The sequence below is a fragment of the Heptranchias perlo genome, chromosome 15, assembly GCF_035084215.1.
Source record: "Heptranchias perlo isolate sHepPer1 chromosome 15, sHepPer1.hap1, whole genome shotgun sequence".
NCBI classification, from domain to species: Eukaryota; Metazoa; Chordata; class Chondrichthyes; order Hexanchiformes; family Hexanchidae; genus Heptranchias; species Heptranchias perlo.
This window is the reverse complement of record NC_090339.1, coordinates 15,491,593-15,512,390: the sequence shown is the minus strand read 5'-3', so window position 1 is coordinate 15,512,390 and position 20,798 is coordinate 15,491,593. Positions and strand designations below refer to the sequence as shown.

The 20,798-nt window shown below is 43.6% G+C and overlaps 1 protein-coding gene and 1 non-coding gene across 4 annotated transcripts in view; both read right to left on the bottom strand.

Moving 5' to 3' along the window:
- elf1 (E74-like ETS transcription factor 1) overlaps positions 1-18,895 on the bottom strand; it is a 225,288-nt gene extending 206,393 nt beyond the window's left edge. For 2 of the 3 annotated variants that reach the window (XM_067996872.1, XM_067996873.1), the window contains exon 1: positions 18,724-18,895. The gene's annotated coding sequence lies outside the window, so the exon portion shown is untranslated. The remainder of the gene's footprint in view (positions 1-18,723) is intronic. The other variant, XM_067996877.1, reaches the window with a different exon arrangement.
- A 1,426-nt stretch (positions 18,896-20,321) lies between these two features.
- trnae-uuc (transfer RNA glutamic acid (anticodon UUC)) lies at positions 20,322-20,393 on the bottom strand. The gene has a single exon. It is a non-coding gene; the product is annotated as a tRNA-Glu (tRNA).
- Positions 20,394-20,798: the final 405 nt, after the last annotated feature.

The following is a 20,798-nucleotide window of genomic DNA, read 5'->3' as shown; positions in this document are numbered from 1 at the left end:
GGAAATATATCGCTGTTCCTTCATCATCGCTGGGTCAAAATCCTGGAACTCCCTTCCTAACAGCACTGTGGGAGAACCATCACCACACGGACTGCAGCGGCTCAAGAAGGCGGCTCACCACCACCTTCTCAAGGACAATTAGGGATGGGCAATAAATGCCGGCCTCGCCAGCGACGCCCACATCCCATGAACGAATAAAAAAAAGACTGATGCGGCGGTAATTAGCTGGATTGGATTTGTGGACAGGACATACCTGGACAATTTTCCACTTTGTTGGGTAGATGCCAGTGTTGTAGCTGTACTGGAACAGTTTAGCTCGAGGCATCATACGAATCAACAGTCCAATAACATCAACAGAGTTCAAAAAATGTTTTTATATATAATGGTTCCAGTACCAAGTGCCAGCACTAGCAAGCTCACCAATGAGAATAGGAGAACTCCCTCCAACAGCGGCAGGCTGGCACTGCGTCACTAATGTGTTTTTTCCCCCGCACAGGTCTGGTTTTAAATACACTCACACATACTCCAATCTTAACGAGTAATAAGTCAGCATCACCTTTCACCGCCCTGCCCTGTAGTTAGAGGTGGTTCAAAGACTACATGGAACAATGGGACCAGGATGCCACACAGCGGTGCACATTTCTCCTGTGTCACAAGGACATGTTTGATTTGGTCTACTCCCAGAGATTGTTTTTATAATCAATCTCAGGATTACAGTACAATTGTGGAATAGTACAAGAATCTGTGCTGACAGGTGGAGGAGAGCTAAAGAACAAATTACGTAAGAGCATTTAGATAACGCCTTTCATGACCTATGGGCGTCCCAAAGTGCCGATTATGTTGCTGGCCCTATAAGGACAGATATCAATTTTCTGGGTGTACCCACAGCAGACACTCACACATACGCCATCTCTTCATTTTCAATTTGACTTTACACAGCAATCTGGTAAAACAGGGCAAATGCAGAGAGGAACCCAGGAAGCACTGCAGACTGCTGCTCTGGCTCAGAATATGTTCCAGCAGAACTTTCCCAGAGTGACACTAATACAGCTGCCTAGGCCCTAAGCTCTGGAATTTCCTCCCTAAACCTCTCCACCTCTCTTTCCTCCTTTAAGACGCTCCTTAAAACCTATCTCTTTGATCAAGCTTTTGGTCACCTGTCTTAATATCGCCTTATGTGGCTCGGTGTCAAATTTAGTTTCATAATGCTCCTGTGAAGTGCCTTGTGACGTTTTACTACATTAAAGGCGCTATATAAATGCAAGTTGTTGTTGTTGTTGTTGTTGTTGTTGTCAAGAGCTCCGATTGGCACAGACTTTAGGCTCAATCTGACCTCCTGTAACCTCCAACTGCCAGTTTAATAGTTTCAATACCTTGTAGTTGAGGTCATTCAACCAAAGTTATTTGAGCGCCAGCAGATTTAGGGGAATTATTTTCTTAAAAAAAGCTCAAATTATGGGAGAATTTAGCCTCATGTATGTTATAATTTTGAAAATTGACCACAACTAATTACAACGTGTCGCCTTGAGCAAATAGGGACAAGAAAATGCCTTTTTGTTTCCTCCATGTGGGATTAACTTGTCTGTCAATGGGGCCTCCACACATTACAAGTTTAAATCAATTTGAACTATTCGGCAATAAATTAGTGGGATTGCACTATTCAACTAACTGGACACCAATTTTATATATTTTTTAAAATTCATTTTTAGGATGTGGGCATCGCTGGCAAGGCCTGCATTTATTGCCCATCCCCATGATGCAACAGAGGGGCTTGCTGGGCTAGATTAAGAGTCAACCACCTTGGGGGTGGAGTCACATATAGGTCAGACCAGGTAAGGATAGCAGGTATCCTTCCCTGAAGGACATCAGTGAACCAATTGCGTTTTTGCAACAATCCGACAGCTTCATGGTCACTTTTACTGATGTAAGCTTTTTACTTCCAAATTTTTTTTTAAACTGAATTCAAATTCTCAAACTGCCATGGTGGGATTTGAACTCAAGCTCTCTGCGCTATTAGTCCAGGCCTCTGGATTACTAGTCCAGGAACATAATCATTACGCTACCGTACTCCTCACAACAGTCCATTGCAGTGGCAGCCTCATCATTTCTCAGAGCAAACCCTTTCCGTCTGCCAATGATAATAGAAGAACACTCATTCTGAGGGGTCTTCTCCTCTCCTGAAGACCCTCACATGGGTCCACAGACGCTGGCTACTCCTCCGCTACTTCACACCAGTGTCTTCATGTGTGACCCGGGATAGGGAGTGATCATCTGGCTATTCAATACACAGGGGACAACATCGCTGTGCCCAAACCAGTCCTCATCTGACATCCACACTCACACATTTCCAGCACTGGGTAGCAATTAAAGTTGGAACACCAGTCGATTTATTTTTTCCTCTCTGCTTCCCAATCAGGAGAGGTCAATGGTTAGGTTCCACTGCCATGCCAACATGATATGGACCACTGGAAATAGTTTCTTCTGATTTACTCTATCAAAACCCTTCATAATTTGGAACACCTCTACTAAATCTCCCCTTAACCTTCACTGTACTAAGGAGAACAGCTCTAGCTTCTCCTGTCTCTCCACATAACTGAAGTCCCCCATCCCTGGTATCATTTTAGTAAATCTCCTTTACACTCTCTCCAAGACATCTAGATTTCTCTCACTCCTTTCTATATTCAAGACACTGACATTCTAAGGTCCATTCTAAGCTCTCACTGAACACTTTCTGTTCACCTGGAGTACATCACAATGGCCTTGTATCCTCCCCACTCCCTCTCGCTCTCTCTCACTCTATAGCCCACTTACATTCAGAAACAATAAATAAAAACCGCACTTACAGAACACCTGCACAATGCACGAATGGCCTGTTCAGTGGAGGAGGGGGCAATGAGTAGAACGACAACAGAGACAGCAGCAATTCAGGCTACCCGCATATTGAACACAAGAGCTTCACAGAGACTACAACCAGACACTAGGCAATATGGGGCGGGGGGGGGGGGGGGGGGGTGGGAAACAGGCAGGGATTGGCTGAAAGCTTGGTTAAAGTGATAGGTTTTTGAGAAAGCTTTTGAAGGAGAGAGGGAGCAAGGGGATGGGCTTAAGGGACAGATTTCCAGAGTATGGGCAGCTGAAGGCTGTGAGACCAGCAGTTAAGCAGGGAGATGAGGGATGCAAAGGACCCAGAGGGGAGATGAGGAGAGATTTTATTTACGCAGTGAGTTTAACAACCTGGAATGTGCTGCCTGAAAAGGTGGTGGAAGCAGGTTCAATAGTAACCTACAAATTGGAATTGGATATATACACTTAAAAAAGAAAAATTTGCAGTGCTATGGAGAAACAGCAGGGGAGTGGGACTAATTAAATAGCTCTTTCAAAGAGTCGGCACAGGCATAATGGACCGAATGGCCTCCTTCTGTGCTGCAAAATTATATGAATCTATGACTAAGGGAAGATGAGGAGGGATTATAGATGAGGACAATGATTTTGAATTCGATGTTTGGAGGACAGGGAGCAAATGAAGGTTAGCGAGGATAGGGTAATATGTGGGACTTAGTGCAGGACAGGGCACAGGCAGCTGAGTTTTGGACAACTATGTGACTCAGGAGGCCAGCAAGAAAAGCTTTGGTGTAATTAACCTGGAGGTGATGAAAATCTGGATGAAGGTTTCAGAAGCAGTTGGAGTGAGGAAAGAGTGGAGCTATGGCGATGGCTTGAAGCTCAGCTCAGGGTCGAACAGGGTGGCCCAGAAGTTGTCCACCATTTCTCCTGGGTTTCCGCAGATCTTCCGCTGAAGTTACAGTGGTCAATCAGGAGATCTTCCATGGAAATAAGTGGAGTTAATGTCCAAGAGACCGTTGTAGAATCGAGTGACCGTCTCAGAATTAAGATAGAGAAGTTGGGAAGGTAATCTATGGAGGGGGACAATACAGAGAGCTCAGCCTCAGCTTTCCCTCCAGAAACGTGCACACCACCTTGTAGAAAGAAAGCAAGCAAGAAAGAATGCACTTGCATTTATATAGCCCCTTTCACAACCACAGGATGTCCCAAAGTGCTTTGCAGCCAACAAAGTACTTTTTGAAGTGGCATCACCGTTGTAATGTAGGAAACGCAGCAGCCAATTTACACACAGCAAGGTACCACAAACAGCAATGAGATAAATGACCAGATTATCAGTTTTAGCGATGTTGGTTGAGGGATAAATATTGGCCAGGACACTGGGGAGAACACCCCTGCTCTTCTTCGATACAGTAACATGAGATCTTTTCCCTCTACCCAAGAAGGCAGAGGGGCCTTGGTTTCATCCGAAAGACGGCACTTCAGACAGCGCAGCACTTGAGTGTCGGCCTAGATTACGTGCTCAAGTGATTACATTGGAGAACTGCTTCCAAAAGCAAGCCTGCATCCAGAAACAGCTCTGTAATATGTTGGTTCTGGCTCAGTTTTAGTCTATTTTTGAAATCCACTTTCTGCACCTGTACATCAGTCTCTCACCTGCCCCTGCAGCTCTGCCACTAAAGCTCTGCAAGCAGTCTCCCAGAGGTTTACATCGACGGCCTTGGGAATTTCCCTCCCTCCTGCTTGCCGCCAATACCCAACGACCAGCCCCCGCATCTCCCCCGCCCTAAAAAAAACAAAATCACCAACTCAGCATGTGGGAAAACGGCCACGAGGCCAGCTTTCTGATGGAAGAATTCAATGCGCTCGTACAGCGAGAGGAATGAGCTGTACAGACAAGCACAATGCAATAAACCCTCTTATTACTGCCACATCCAATCTGCCAGCCAGGTTCATGAAACTATACAGGGTCACTGAAAATAAGCACTGAAAAGCTGAAGCAAAACACAAGTGAGTCGAGACAGATGCGATGAAAGCGGGCAAGGTAATGAAGTGACAAAAACAGCAGTTGTAGAAACGTTGCAAGGGATTAAAGGATTGACTCAATGCTCACAGTATTCGCAGGTTAATAAATTCACAGCAGGAACAGAACATTTAAACCTAGGCTCAGCGCAAAAAGGCTTTTGCTGCATTTGACTGTGAAGCGTGCTTTTGCTGCAACTGATACCCAATTTACTTATCAGGGTTGACAAAAGCATCCTCGGGGCAGCCCTGGAAAGAAAGTGACACCAAATAATACGTTTTTGTTTCTGTCAAGTTTTTCTCTTGTCAGGCTGGTTATCTAGTGTTTTTCAGGATGTAATGGGGCACAGGATAGCTGTTCATTTCAGAGTTCGTGGATCTTGTGAGAAATGATCTCCTCATTGGTGTTTGACATCTAAGTGAAATTTCCCCCTGCCCAATTCCAGGCCATTCACTCCTATTGTGTAGAATGGCCTGAGTCCAATGGTCTGATGTCATTTCTAATGCAGTGGACCAAGTTACTCCATGCTCACTCTGCTGTTTGGGTTTCTCCATTTTAAAAGGAAGAACTTTCATTTGAAGAGCACTTTTCATATCGACAGGACGTCCCAAAGTGTTTTGCAGCCAATTCATTATTTTTTTTGAAGTGCAGTCACTGATGTAGCCAAACACAGCAGCCAATTGACATACAGCAAATGAGATAAATGACCAGGTAATCTGATTCAGTAGTATTGGCTGAAGGATGAATGTTGGGCAGGACAAAGTAAACTTGGTTTAATTTTCAGTATAAAAACGTGATCCCAAGGTAATCTATTTTCCAGTTATCTGATCGTTTTTAACACCCATCACACTAAGTGCATCTGCCCATTACCACATGTGCTGTTGTCACTCTTGACATTTTAAAAATCTTTAATCTTTTTATCTGAAATTTTGCTTTTTGTTTTGGTTCCTTCAGTTTGAGTTATGGAATGGCAGGATTAAAATGTTAAAAAGATGTGCAGGCTCACAATTTTTATCTAACCATTGGATGAGGTAACAGAGGGTTGGTGAGGGCAATGCAGTTGATGTTGTGTATATGGATTTCCAAAAGGCGTTTGATAAAGTGCCACATAATAGGCTTGTCAGCAAAATTGAAGCCCATGGAATAAAAGGGACAGTGGCAGCATGGATACAAAATTGGCTAAGTGATAGGAAACAGAAAGTAGTGGTGAACGGTTGTTTTTCGGGCTGGAGGGAGATATGCAGTGATATTTTCCACAGGTCGATACTAGGACCACTGCTTTTTTTGATATATATTAATGACTTGGACTTGGGTGTACAGGGCACAATTTCAAAATGTGCAGATGACACAAAACTTGGAAGTGTAGTAAACAGTAAGGAAGATAGTAATAGCCTTCAAGAGGACATAGACAGGCTGGTGGAATGGGCGGACACACGGCAGATAAAATTTAGCGCAGAGCAGTGCAAATTGATACATTTGGCAGGAAGAATGAGGAGAGGCAATATAAACTAAAGGGTACAATTCTAAAAGGGGGTGCAGGAACAGAGAGGCCTGGGAGTATGTGTACACAAATCTTTAAAGGTGGCAGGACAGGTTGAGAAAGCGGTTAAAAAAGCATACGGGATCCTGCATAGAGTACAAAAGCAAGGAAGTTATGTTGAACCTTTATAAAACGCTGGTTCGGCCACAACTGGAGTATTGTGTCCAATTCTGGGCACTGCACTTTAGGAAGGATGTGAAGGCCTTAGAGAGGGTGCAGAAAAGATTTACTAGAATGGTTCCAGGGATGGGGGACTTCAGTTATGTGGAGAGACTGGATAAGCTGGGGTTGTTCTCCTTAGAGCAGAGGAGATTTTAAAGAAGTGTTCAAAATCATGAAGGGTTTAGATAAAGTAAATAAAGAGAAACTGTTCCCATTGGCAGAAGGGTCGAGAACCAGAGGATACAGATTTAAGGTGATTGGCAAAAGAACCAAAAGGTGACATGAGGAAAAACTTTTTTACACAGCAAGTAGTTATGATCTGGAATGTGCTGCCTGAAAGGGTAGTGGATGCAGATTCAATCATGGTTTTCAAAAAGGAATTGGATAAATACTCGAAGGGAAAAAAATTGCAGGGCTACGGGGAAAGAACAGGGGAAATGGAACTGGATTGGTCTTACAAACAGCCGGCATGGGCTCAATGGGCCGAATGGCCCCCTTCTGCTCTGTAACAATTCTATGATTCTATAATCTATAGATATCCCGAACTGAAAAGAATATTAATTGGCTAAAGAGCCGACAAAGGCACAATGGGCCGAATGGCCTCCTTCTGCACTGTATGATTCTATGATTGACTAGCTGGTTTTGTATTTCCTAAGCCTCAGTTGTGCTGCTATTTTGACCCCAAGTTCGCTCCGTACTGTATCTGGGCAGCTCCTATCTTGAGTGTTGACATGTCTTTGATAAGCAGCCTGAACATTAAATGCATTTACAAAGAGCTGTCTAATAACAGTTCCCAATTATGACAGACATGAAGCTTTAGTTAAAGCAAACAAAAATAAAATAGTGGGGGTGAAATTATATGCCTTTTATTTACTTCACTTTTCTAGTCAGGTCTTGGGTACTATAAAATCCAAGTCTAATTCACTGCCTTGTTTTATGATTGCCATTCTGATCCACCCTGCATGTCTAAATTATTTCGTTATACTCAGAGGACATGACAGGCTGGATTTTCTGACCAGTATTTTAAAGCTGAGGAGAACCCATTTGTGGGAAGGTGTGACTTTTATACACGGTATTGTAAAGCAAGGGCTGAACAAATACGAGCTCCACATTAGCACATGTCGAGATAGGCTCCTTAAAAGGATAAAACCTACATCCAGTTGCCTTTCCCCAATTGCGTTGAAGTTTCCATTTTTCTGCAGTTCTTTATTTATTGGTGTTCCTGTTTCTCATTTTATCCGAGCATTGTGTACTGTTGGATTAATGTGTTCTCTTTCCAACAAAGTGTCTCTAAGCACAAGGAGAAAACGTGTATTCCAAAAGGGTAAATGGAGGGAATGAAAGGCATCGATCGGTCAGGCAGCCAGGAGTTTTTGGAGGCTGAGGCAGCTTCGTAATCATACTCAGAAAAGGAGAGTTCAAAGTGATGTTTTTAAAGAAGTGATTAGGTTAGCTGTTTGATTTATATACTGAACTAGTCACAGGATCCATTATAGCAATTTGCCAAGGCTTCTTTAGCAGCTCCTCCCAAACCTACAACCTCCACCACCTAGAAGAACAAGGGCAGCAGGTGCATGGAAACACCAAACGTCCAAGTCACGCACCATGCTGAATTGGATATATATCGCTGTTTCTTAATCATCGCTGGATCAAAATCCTGGGACTCCCTAACTAACAGCATTGTGGAAGCAACTTCCCCACATGGATTGTAGCGGTTCAAGAAAAAGGCCCATCACCACCTTCTCAACCGCAACTAGGGACGGGCAATAAATGCTGGCCTTGCTGGCGACATCACATCCCAATGGTTTTTTTTTGAATAGCCATGGCCACGGGTGCACTAAAAGGAATTGTCAGTTTGCACAGTGATGTATGCAGTGGGGTGGGGGGAGGAACAGGGAAGGAGGGAGCGGGGAGAACCCTGTTAAACTTGCATTGGAGGAATATATTAGCTACACGCTCTGGCCTTGTGTCTTTTTTTTAAAAAGTGGGGAATTTTTGTGCAAAGTTAAGTGAGTGATGCCAATAATGAAGAGTGAACCATTTCTTTTCACCTTCTGCATCCAAAGTCAACCTCAAGTAATATGCAGGATATCACCACGAAGACCAGTTCCTCCACGGTCAGATACCTCTAGTTCCTACACTTGCTGAATCAGATTGCTGTTCTGCACCCTGAACTTGCACTGGCTTGAATTTAGGCAAAGGTACTGTTTCACTTTGTGACCAGTCCATCCTACCATTCGAGAGAGGAGGCTTTAATCCCAACCAGTCTAGGTTGACTTCAAATATTATGGGGTGGATTCCATTGCACAGATCATCATTGGCAACACTTAGTTATTCCATCTCTGGATTACAGAACCAATTCTATTGCAATGTCAAAATTAGCCTGTACAGGGATGTTTTGCTCCATTAAAAGCGTTATGTCTTCGATGTCTACTACCAAATAAGGACCGTCATTTTAGACTCACATCCAGACAAATCCAAAAAGCACTCAATCAGAACTTAAGTCTAAAGCAAACTGGTATGAAGTCCTAATTTATTCCTTACATAAAATGGTGCTTTTTCAAAGGATGGCTAGTCAACTGCAGATGTGCACCTGATCCACTGTCCTCCTTGGAAGATAAAGCCAAAACTACAGAAAACAGACGTCAAGAGCCACTGGTCTGCAAGCTAATTGTGGGGGTTCATTGCTGCCCATCTATACTCCTCCATACTCACATCTCTGTATTACAGTGGTGCCCAGCAGCTGATCTGGACCAGAGCTCGCAGCCATGAAGGTCGCCTTCCCCAGATTGAAACAGCAACATAGGGGAAGTAATAAAAGCTCCAATGGACTGCTCTGGTGCAGCCATTCCTGCAGGAAGCAAATTTCTTTACAGGCAGCTCTTTAAAATCAGTCCTCACTGGGATTTGAGCTCATAATCCAGGCTGACACTTCAGTGCAGTACTGAGCAAGTGCAACATCACTAAAACAGATTATCTGGTCGATTATCTCATTGCTGTTTGTGGGACCTTGTTGTGCGCAAATTGGCTGCTGCGTTTCCCCCATTACAACAGTGACTACACTTTAAAAGTAACCTAATTGGCACTTTGGGACGTCCGGAGGTTGTGAAAGGCACTACATAAATGCAAGTTCATTTTAATGTGCACCAGTTGAGAATAATACCCCTGGGGAAGGGGGAAGGAGGGTAAGGTTAGCTATACAGACAGCAAAGAGCAGAATCAATATTAGTAGGATTGAAGTTATTAACACTAGGATCTTGTCATCGGTTTAGCTTCATAATACCATTGGGTCGAGGAAGCTTTTTGGACCAATGCTGCCATGAAGTACCTACTAAGGAAAAGGCATTTTCTCACTAATGCTCGTTTAGTTTGGATCGCAAGAGAATGGCATCTGGGTCTGTACACTGGCTGCCTGTGTTTACATTGCCCAGGACCTCACCTTACCAGTATAAACATAGGGAACCATCCTACATTACAGCAGTGACTACACTTTAAAAAAAAGTGCTTCATAAAGCGCTTTGGGACGTCCTGAGGTCATGAAAGGCGCTACAGAAATGAGGGACAGGGACAGTGAGCGGACATCCAGTTTGGTGGGGGGAGGGGAAGAGACGAGAGGGACGACAAGCGCTGTTGTAAAAGTCTTTTTATTTACACAAACAAGGCATGTTTCATCAGAAATAATTCTTTACAACAGTTCGAATTTTAAATAATGTGGTAATAATGGTGCCTTTGCAAACTGATCCTTTGAATCTCCCATTGTATTCAGTAGGGAAGTGCTAATTGGGCGTAAAAGACTGAACTTCTTACATGTACTTCATCTGTTTTTTTTTTAAAAGCAGAAGTGTTTTGCTGTTTTCGGGTGAATGCAGAAATGCCCTTGCAGTGTAGTGACGCATGTGCAATGTTCAGACTTCACCTTCCGCCCACAAGTTCCTTTTCTTCACTGCTGTGACTGGGCACCTTGTTTATAAAGAGCCCCTGTGCCTTTAATTAGGCCCCAGGCATCAACTATGCAACATCTGACTGAGCAAAGCTGCCCCACCTATACTGCTGCTTCTCATTCAGGTATCAATGCAGGTTTAAAATAAAAGGATTTTACATTATGCTTATAAAAATATTGAAATTCTATTTCCCAGTTACAGTGGAGAAACTATTCAGCATTCACCCCCGGGGCAAGATGCCCCCAATCTCATCCTGAACCTGAACTGAAGGAATACACCAGCAGCACACCACTGATGTCAGATTACAGTGTTGCCAAGTATCAGTATTGTCACTGCATGCTGTGATACAGACTCTGTTAACACTAAGGGCAATTTTACACAACATTGCCACCCAGACCCCTTGAAGTCCAGTCACAGCAGTACTAGTCCTACTGGATCTATGCTGTGCAACTAAACAGTGTTGCATCTGGAGTTATATCCACAGTGCATTCAAATCCAATACTCCTTTTTAAAAGGCAGAAGTATCCTTTTTGTTTGAAGGAGGGCTTGGAAATCATGCCACTGGTACTATCTTGATTCTCCTTTATAGTACAGTTTGTCTTTGATGGCAGGAATACAGTTTGCCTGCACACTAGACAGAATGATGTGGAGATGCCGGTGATGGACTGGGGTGGACAAATGTAGTCAGAGGCTATATATGCTGTGCCTTTATGGAACCCTGCACTCACCTGACGAAGGAGGAAAGCTCCGAAAGCTTGTGATTTCAAATAAAGCTGTTGGACTATAACCTGGCGTTGTAAGACTCCTTACACTAGAAAGAAAGACTTGCATTTATATAGTTGAGGGATAAATATTGGCCGGGACATTGGGAAGAACTCTTCTGCTCTTCTTCAAATGATGTTATGGGAATCTTTTAAGTCCACCTGAGGGGGCTCGGTTTAACGTCTCACCCGAAACTCGGCATCTCCAACAGTGCAGCGTTCCCTCAGTGATTTTGAGATCAAGTTTCTGGAGTGGGACTTGAACCCATGATCTTCTAACTCAGGAGGCAAGAATGCTACCAACTGAATCACGGCTGACACCTAGTACCAGTCTGAAAGTGCCTAACGTCTACTAATTGACCAACATAGGTCGCTGTAGTGGCTGCAACCTTCGTTAGCTGACTTTACATCGAGTGAGATATGCGCTTGGACACCAACTCCCAACATCGGTCTGGCGAACTGCCAACAACTCAAAGTAACTTCCCGTTCTCACAAAGGCTAGCAGTCAGGTCAGTTTTTTTTAAAATTCGTTCATGGGATGTGGGCGTCGCTGGCAAGGTCAGCATTTACTGCCCATCCCTAATTGCCCTCGAGAAGGTGGTGGTGAGCCGCCTTCTTGAACCGCTGCAGTCCGTGTGGTGAAGGTTCTCCCACAGTGCTGTTAGGAAGGGAGTTCCGGGATTTTGACCCATTTCGACGATGAAGGAACGGCGATATATTTCCAAGTCGGGATGGTGTGTGACTTGGAGGGGAACGTGCAGGTGGTGTTGTTCCCATATGCCTGCTGCCCTCGTCCTTCTAGGCGGTAGAGGTCGTAGGTTTGGGAGGTGCTGTCGAAGAAGCCTTGGCTGTAGATGGTACACACTGCAGCCACGGTGTGCCGGTGGTGAAGGGAATAAATGTTTAGGGTGATGAATGGGGTTAGACCTACTTAAAATAACACACACACACACACAGCTCCTCGTGGCTGCCAGCCTTGGGTAATCCAGCACAGTTTAACAGTTGGCACTGGTTGCATGAGACCTGCTCTTTGGGAGTTGGCGGCACTAACACACAGCAGTGAGCCCGATATAAAGCAGCTTTTGTGAAGGATACAGTCAATCTCAGGTCAAGTTCACAAGGAGACGTGCACAATGTAGCATTTTCTTTCAGTCTTTGTATCAGTCTTTGAACTAATGTCAATAATCCCACAAATTCAAGTTGAGCTGTTTAGTGTAATTGGACTTGAACTCGCTGCTTTCTTCATTTTCACGAAAGGGTCAGTTAATTACACCCACTCCCCATTTATATTACTGAACTGATGCTAATGGAAGAGGTTCCATAGCATTAGCAGGTTTATTTGCTGTCAATTATGTTCCGTTTATACTTTACAGAAGATTCAGCAACAACAGAAAACTGGGAGATTTTCACACATGCAGTTACTCAGAAGTCACATTCATGCCTTTGTCATTCTGTCTGGGACCTTTCTGGCAACATGGTTGGGGGGAGGGGCACGGGGAAGAGGAGAGAAGGGTTGGTCCAAGCAAGCCAGCAATGGCAAAAGTGCATGCTGCCCCTGTATAAGTGGACTAAGAAGTTAGCGTACAGTGTACAGCGCTGTGGCTTTCTGCCAGCCAATGTAAATGATGTGGGCTGCACAGCACAACGTCATCAGTATCAAGCAGCCACACTTCTTATAACATAAATACAGCACGAGATTACCACATGATTACAACAACAACTTGCATTTGTATAGGACCTTTAACGTAGTAAAACATCCCAAAGCACTTCACAAGAGCATTATCAAACAAAATTTGACACCAAGCCACATAAGGAGGTATTAGGACAGGTGGCCAAAAGTTTGGTCAAGGTTGTAGGTTTTAAAGAGCGTCTTAAAGGAGGAGAGGTAGAGAGGCTTAGGGCAGAAATTCCAGAACTTAGGGCGTAGGCAGCTGAAAGCATGGCTGCCAATGGTGGAGCGATTAAAATCGGGGATGCCCAAGAGGCCAGAATTGGAGGAGCGAGGAGATTAGTAGTGAAAGGGTTTATTTTTTACTCTGACGTTGTTTTGGTTCGGAGTGTGGGAGATAAGCTACCATGAGCTAGCTCCCCACGTTTACCCTGGTAATCCTGCTCTCATCCCAGTGACAGAATCACAGACCCAGATTTTCCTGGCTCTACGATTCCACTGTTGAGATAAGGTTAGCTGGATTAGGAACGTAATCATTTGGAGCCAAAGCACTCACGTGGGTCTCCTGGACTCTAAACTAAACAAGCGCCAGTATAAAAAAGGCTTCAGACACTTTGTGGAGAGAGTGCCAAATCTTATTATAAAAAAGGTCTCAACCCAACTCAAAGAGGAATTAGTAACTGAGTCGTCATTCGCTTAATTTTGCAATGACAACAACTTGCATTTATACAGCGCCTTTAACATAGTAAAACGTCCTAAGGCGCTTCACAGGAGTGTTATCAGACAAAAATTGACACCGAATTAAAGAGAGAGACATTAGAACAGGTGACCAAATGCTTGGTCAAAGAGATAAGTTCTAAGCAGCGTCTTAAAGGAGGAGAGAGGTTCAGATGGGAATTTCAGAGCTTAGGAGCTAGATGACTGAAGGCACGGCCAGCAATGGTGGAAAGAAGGTAGTGGGGAATCCCCAAGATGCCAGAATTAGAGGAACACAGAGATCTCGGAGGGTTGTAGGGCTGGAGCAGGTTACAGGTTACAGAGATAGGGAGGGTTGGGGCCGTGCAGAGATTTGAACACGAGAATAAGAATTGTAAGATTGAGGCATTGGTGGACTATGTTGGTCAGCGAGCACAGGGGTATGGGTGCACGGGACTTGGTGCAAGTTAGGATATGGGCAGCAGAGTTATACTTACAATGCATTTTCTTGCCAGTTGCTGAATTGCGCAATTAAAAACAAAAACACTTGTATAGCAGCAGTAAAACAATGTGACTAAAATAACCTCCCATTCAACTCAAGTCCGTCTCATTCCCACTCCACATAACAATAAGCAGGCCAAACTTCAAAGATCACAGATGATAAGCATCTTGTTGGAAAAGCCTAAAGGCTGTCGACAGAGGTAAGTGTTACGGCAACAGCAACAACATCTGTTCAAAAATTAATATCTCCCAAACATTCTCTGTACAAACACAAAAAACTCATTTTACTAAAAACTTCCCTTCCCCCCTCCACCTCTGCCACCGCCCCCCAAAGGTTCAGATCAAGAAAGTCCTGCGTTAAATTATCTGATCTCACCCAGTGCAGTAATGGGGACACTAAAATTAGTCTCAGTGTTCCTGGGCATAGAAAAGAGAGAAAACAACAGCCAGGGTTCCCACTTACATATCCAGTGATCCCCTGATGTGGTTTTCCTACCGAAGGCAGAATTAGAGGATTGGCTAATCTTGTCCTCATACGACACTGGTCTGGTTGCTAGGGTTAGGTACGTGTAAAGTACATCTTCTTGCAATATACTCCAACAATGTGTCTTAAGCCCAATCTCAGAACCGAAATCATCAACTGCAATACTGTGAACTTTTCCATTTGCCACACCAGCCTCGGAGCCAATTCAGTTCTAATTGTGTGTGGCAGGTTTGTCCCCATTAGGAACTACCCAAACTTCACATAGAACCTTTACAAGCAGAGAGATTTTCAATCTGGATGGAATCTGAACCCTATACTGAGGCAGTGTTAACCCATGGTATCAGCCAGAGCCCAGATCTTGTTTGTCCTGGAATCCATTTACACTAAGCTAGCAATGCATTATTAAAACAGTTGCTTTGTTCATAAACGAACTGAAAAACTCATGGTCCATTCACTCCACCAGTTTAATCAGTATGCTGTTTCAGCTTCACACCAATGCTAAACTTGTGGAATGTAAATCAGGTGTCAAGGCCCAAAATGACTCCAAAGCAAATTGGTGCAAGACTCCCTTCCCGGGGAATCTCACTTAACTTTACTCCGGTGTCAGATGGGGCCGGGTCTCTGGCTTCAAGCTGCATTTATATTAGAACTGTCGGTGCAAAGTGGTTTCGCTTTGCACCAGCGCTGCGATTGAATCCCTGCAATACCAGCACTGGTGTCTCTTAACCGAAAGTTACCCTGCCCCCAACTGCAATCCCAGTCATGTGTGTCCAGTGACTGGCAACTGTAAAATTAAATAGCAAATGCATTTTCCATTAGGATCTCTCAATAATTAAACAGATTATATCGGAGGGAGATTTTTTCCAAACTATTACCTCAGTGATTTTTGTACTTGTGTACAAATCTGACCCATTCGAAAACAAGATTCAAGAAAAAGAGTTGTCTTTTTGCTTAAATTCTTCCTTTATAAATTATTCTTCAGTAGCTGTTTAAATAAAGAGTTGGTGATGCTCAGTATATCAGAGTTCGTCTGACTTTCTCTGGCTAACACTGCTTAAGGTCCTTTTTTTCCTGCTAATTTGCCAGTTTTAAAACTTAAAATGAAAGCATTTAGCTGTTACAAGAGGAGGGCAGATCTCACACTTGCTGCTCTTTGAGAACTTCTACAGTTCCCCATTGTTTTGGCTAATTCTTTGCACAGATGAAAATCAACCAGTGCAACAAACTGACTTTATAGAGCAGGAGGATAGTTTCTGCTAACACAAACTACCTGAAGCCCGTTGCATGGAATCAAACATAAAACATACACAGCCACAGATTTCCAATTTGGGTGAATGTGTTATTCAGCCCAAACCGGTGTAGAGTCCAAATTTGTTTAATATTCTCAAGATATTTTCAAACTGGCTTTGCCTGAAAACCAGACAATAGTTTGTCTATTGGCTCCTGCCATTCCTTCCATCCAAAGGGATGTGTAAGTATGTGCATACAGTAGCATCATGGGAAAATTGCATACCAGCTTGGCTCAGTTTATAACATTCTCATCTCAGAGAGTCAGAGGTTCAAGCCTCCCTCCCAAGATTCCAGTACATAATCTCAGATATTACAACATTATAACAGTGACTACACTTCAAAAATACTTCATTGGCTGTAAAGCACTTTGGGATGTCCCGAGGTTGCGAAAGGTACTATATAAATGCAAATCGTTCTTCTTTTATGATGCTCCAATACTGAGAGACTGCTCTACTGTCTGAGTTACTGCCTTTTGAATGAGACAATAAACCTAGGCCCTGCCTGCCTGTTATGATGGATGTAAAAGATCCCATGGCACTATTTGAAGAAAGAGTAGGGAGTTCTACTGGTGCCCTGGTCAACATTCCTCCCTCAACCAACACTACCAAGACAGATTAACTAGTTGTTTATCTAATGTGAAGGGTGTGGTACCTTGCTGGGTGGAAATTGGCTGGTGCATTTGCTTACATTGCAACAGTGACTGACTTAATTGAAGCATTTTGAGATATGATAGGGTGTGCTATAAAAGCAAGTCCTTTCTTTCAATGTCTCACTGGTGCACAACAATAAACACAAAATAAAAACAGACAATATTAGATGAAACTACAAGCAAAGGAAAGTTGAATCACTTTATTTAACGAGTAAAATCTGCATAGATGGCTTTCATTTTAGTTAATTAAAGCAAAGCAGTGCTGGTGTCAGGTGCCTACACTGAGATGGTGGGGGGACAGTCAGCAAACTGTTCAAACATAAGGGCATGGCAGCAAAGTGCAAACATATCTTCACTCCCCATCACTCCTCCTTTAAGACCCTCTTAAAACCTTCCTGTTTATAATCAAGCTTTTAGTCACCCTTCCTAACATCTCCTTCCTGGGCTTGGTTGTCAACTTTTGTCCAATTATGCTCCTGTGAAGCACCTTGGGGAATTTTCCTACCTTACATGCACTAATATACATGCAAGTTGTTGTTGTTGTTGACTCAACACCCACATAGGATTCACTAGGTAATGGTCAGGAGTGGGAACCCCGGCTGAATCTCCTTCCCGTTTACCCAGGTATACTGAAGCCAACTAGACTCACCCGGTCACTCTCGACTGAGATCAACAAACTCAGCACTGATCAGGGACCAGTCCCCCCCCCCCCCCCCGAAACCTCAACCTTCTTGGGCTATACGGCTCAGTTCCACCTGAGCAATGGCTCTTTCCAAGATGCCACTGGAGGAGATTTCACTTCCAGGTCATCAAATTTAAAAAATACATTTCTGTCAATGTAGGGGAGGAGGTCACCATGAACTTGTTGATACCATACCACACGTGAACATCTTTGCAATCATGACAGAACTGTTAGCACATTGAACAGCTCATGACTACTACAGCAGAACATGGACAGGGGAATGCAAATTTTTTTTTGGAATTCCCCCAATTTGGTCTTGAATTCCTACATGCTGCAGTTGTTCTTCCAGCTTCAGAGGTTTTTTGATCCGCAACATTTAGATTCAAGGATGCGAAACTGCTCATGTCCCAAGCCAAGCCAGCGCAGGTCATATAAGGCAAAACAGACTTTACCGATGACTTTGGAGTTGATCCCAGCTGTTCTTAATGGGTGAACAGGAAAAAGAAGCGACATTTCTTTTTTTTTAACATCACTTTAAGAGATTCATAATATTTATTCTTCTTTTAAGATAAGCTGAAGATCAAACTTCCACTGGCTACCTTCCCACATAAAAATTTCCCATCTATCAGGCTACAGAATATATTTTCCCAGGAACACTATTGACACACAACACAGGTCTCTGGAGAAGCCCCTCCAACTACAACTGGATTTATAATTGTCCCGCTTTATATAAAATCTTGCTATAAACGTCGGGTTCAGTGATACATTTTTTAAGGGCTCTCAATGATCATGTCAGTAAGCTGAAGCATTCAGTTTGCGAAAGCCTTGAACAACTTGGACGGTTGCCACCAACAATGACTTTTAATATCATGTCGAACATTACAAGGAGAGTGTGCGAGTACACATGTGGCAGACAACACAATGATAATTATCCTTAGTAATGTCATTATATCAGGTCTGTCTCCAAGCTCATATTTTACTAATCTGCCTTGACATGACAGGGTGTCATGCAACCTTTAATCTCCAAAGTTAAGTTACAGGGGTGGGGTGGGGAGGAGGAAGTTTCTTATGAATGCAGTTATCAACTATGTACGCTGTCACTTTAAACATGCTGCTTTGAAGCCACTGTAACACCCAAAGTTAGCACTTTGCATGATTTATTCCACTCAACTTTAAAACAACTTACTGCAGTCTGAAGGGGGCCTTTACAGTCATTGCTGGGATGAAGTTATTATTCTCTTTTTTTAAATCCCATGGTCAACGCAAATCCTGTGCAAAGTGAGTCACATGGAGCCCAGTGGAAAAATCATTGAACAGAATGATGTCAGTAACCGCAGTTATTTATCTGATGATTCCGTGCTAACTGGAGCCTTTGCTCTTGTAACTAGGTTTCTCTCTAAAAGCAAACAATCAAATAAGAGTTAGAAAACTCACTCACAGCTGGTTCCCCCTGTTCACCGAATGAGGAGGCTCTTCCAACCTACCTTTGGGCAAGTCTTTGCTGATGAATGAAGCGAAGTCTCCTCCACACTCGATCGCATTCTCCACCAAAAACTCCTGAATGTTTGGGGATTTCCTAACTCAATTTTCGCCCTTTCGATTGGCTCGGGGTGAATCACATTTTTTCCATAACACTGGCCAATTGCCGCAATAAGGGATCGTCTCTAAGCTTCACATGAGTTGAAAATGAACCAGCATTTGCTGGCTCCGGATCTCTAGATTAGTTTGTTGATAAAATTTGCAAAAACAAACAAAAAAAAACAATTTACATGACCTTGCAATCACTTTCAATAAGGTCGACGATATAAAATTCTTTTCGAAAGAAAGATGAAAGCTTTTTTTGGAAAATAAAGCAATTAAAAAATCCTTACCATCAACGGTAACATATAGCACTCCTGAAATATATTAAAACATGTCCCTTTACAAGGAGACAGGTGGACACTGAGGAGGTAAAGGGGGGAAATTGGGAGTGAAGGAAAAGGATGGGGTAGCGAGATGACTGGTTTTGGGAAACTATTACAGGGAATGAGAGGTTAATGTCTGTTGATTGCCTTCCAATGGGAGGAGAGCGGAACAAGCAGTAAACTGCAACAGAAAGTCCTGGCTGGAGTGTATAGCTGGAGAAGATCGCACAGACAGGGTTGGTGCAAGGCCGGAGAGGGATTTCAAAATTCATTCACTAGGACAAATGGAACATCTTCAGATCGGCATTCCCGGGCTGGATGTGCAGGGCTTCATGCAGGAAAGTTACTGAGATTAGCTGGGGAGGTTGGAAGGAGTGCATTTGATAAAGTTACTGAGATTAACTGGGGGTGGGGAGGTTGGAAGGAGTGCATTTGATAAAGTTACTGAGATTGGCTGGGGAGGTTGGAAGGAGTGCATTTGATAAAAGGCAAGGGGCATAACTGGGCACTACCCCTAAATTGGAAGAATGCCATCTTGTCCAGATCGACAGAAGCACATTTAAATATTTATGCCCTAGAGTAAAGTTTCTCAAACTTTCTCTACTTTTATTCACTAAGGTCGATCCGACTGTTTTAAGTGAAAGTGAATCAAATTTATCTGCGGCAGACAAAAAGCAGCATGAAGGCTCCTCTCTCTTGCCATTTGAGTTTGGGCAGCGAAAGGTACATTTGGAGACGCTCCCTTCGATTACGGTACCGCTCCTTTTTGTTCCCAGAAGTGATCCCAAAAAATAATCCCTGAATTCCCGACATTAAATATCCAGGGGAAATAAAACAGGTCACAGAGATCCCGGCTCCCGCTCAGTGCCCCTCAGGGCCGCCGCGCTCTCTGCAGGAACTATGAGAAGGAAAACTGAGCGGATTCCAGGAAAAGATCGGGCAAAACTCCCCCATTCCCATCCCTCCAAACCCTGCAGCACCGTGCGGGGACTGCGATCAGCGTCCCGGCAGAAAGCGGGCAGACTGCTGCAACCCGCACAGCCTGGTCCTAGATACGGGTGGAGCGGCTCCCCGAGCTGAGCTCCCCTGCAACATCGGGAATGTGTTAGAAAATTATTTCATTTTTTTTTTAAAAAACAAAAACAAAAAAATTAAAAGTTGAATATGCAAAATTTTTATTCCCATACCGGGAGTCGAACCCGGGCCGCCTGGGTGAAAACCAGGAATCCTAACCGCTAGACCATATGGGACATGTTGAAAGAGAGTTAACATTGGACTAACTTCAGGGTAGTTTGAAGGTTGCTACTGGGCTAATTTCAGAGCAGCTTGAGGGTTGATGCTGGGCTAACTTCAGGGTAGTTTGAAGGTTGATACTGGGCTAACTTCAGGGTAGTTTGAAAGTTGATACTGAGCTACTTTCAGGGTAGTCTGAGGGTGAACACTACTGGACTAATTTCAGGGCAGTTTGAAGGTTGCTACTGGGCTAATTTCAGAGCAGCTTGAGGGTTGATGCTGGGCTAACTTCAGGGTAGTTTGAATGTTGATGCTGGGTTAACTTCAGGGTAGTTTGAAGGTTGATACTGGGCTAACTTCAGGGTAGTTTGAAAGTTGATACTGAGCTACTTTCAGGGTAGTCTGAGGGTGAACACTACTGG